Below are 1,236 nucleotides of genomic sequence, written 5' to 3'. Positions count from 1 at the left end.
CCTGACCACGGAAGCCCCTGAGTGCCCCCCACTGCCCCGCCCGGGTTGACGAAAGCCGTAGGGGCCTTTCCACCCCACCTCCCCGCCCCCGACACCTGGACCCAAGCACAGGTCACCACACCAACCCCGAGGGTGGGAGTGGGAACTCAATGCGGAAGTTTTCTCTCAGGCCATCTAGGGTTTGGAGGGCTGATGCAACCCAAGTCCTGCACCGGCTGATGCAACGAGGGGCCAATAATTTCATCCTTGCGTTGGTTTCGGTATCCCCCTTCCTGACCCACCCTCGGATTGGTCACGAGGCTCAAGTATTTCCCAGTATCCAAGTGATTTCTGAGAAACCCCCAAAGTGCAAATAACTGGACGGTGGAGTAGGAGGAAAAGAAGACCTTTCTTAAAAAGCGAAACTGAAAGTAAGGGGCGACTATTAAAGACCGCGGCACCGCCCAGGGCAGCCTCAGCTCTTCTGCGGCTGCCCTGCAGTGAGCCCTGGTCCCTCCGGCCGGCCGTCTCCCACCACCTGGGTAGGTATGGCTATCTTCGCCAGGCTTCGAGCTTGTCAGGTTTTTGCATCTTCAACCAGCCTGTAACCAAAGTTCTAGGAACCGTGGCTCTGGGTGTGAAGGGTTCTCTCTCTGGCCATCAAGGTACTGTGCATTGGTTGTTTTGTCCTGTGGATCTGGGTGATTCTCTGCACCCATTGGGAATGGAGGTAGTAGAAGAGCAATTAGATACCTACTTGATTTCGCCCTTGTCTTGCAGCACCTGCATGTTGGCCGCAGGCCTTTTTAAAAGAGGCACTGTTTAAACAAACTTGCATTCTCATTGTGGTACCCGAAAAACATCTCCCTTGCTTCATCTAAACTGATGACTCCCTGAAGATAATATTGACTGCGTTATTTGGAGGGAAAGGAACTTTTCTTCTTAGTTTGGTGGCCCTGGTTCTGCTGCTGTTTCCAAAGGAACACGAGGTTCCAGGGTTTGGAGTGGAAAGAACTCCATGGGCTACAGAACTTGTATTCCTGCCCTCTGGGGATGTGCTTCTCCCCTGCCCGTGTCAGCCACACCCCAGAGCAGAGCTGGGAACCTTTTTCATGCTGAGGGCCATTTGGATGTTTATAACATCATTTTCAGGCCCTACTGGTCAAACATTTCATTAACTCTTCCCCCCATGTGGTAGTGGGAACTGCTTCTCTTTGGTGAGGCTTGTGATGTGAGCTGGTATTGATGATCAGGGCG

This window comes from Echinops telfairi, unplaced genomic scaffold (genome assembly GCF_000313985.2).
Source record: "Echinops telfairi isolate 266 unplaced genomic scaffold, ASM31398v2 ScPeMD7_18;HRSCAF=68, whole genome shotgun sequence".
NCBI lineage: Eukaryota > Metazoa > Chordata > Mammalia > Afrosoricida > Tenrecidae > Echinops > Echinops telfairi.
This window is presented reverse-complemented; position numbering follows the sequence as displayed.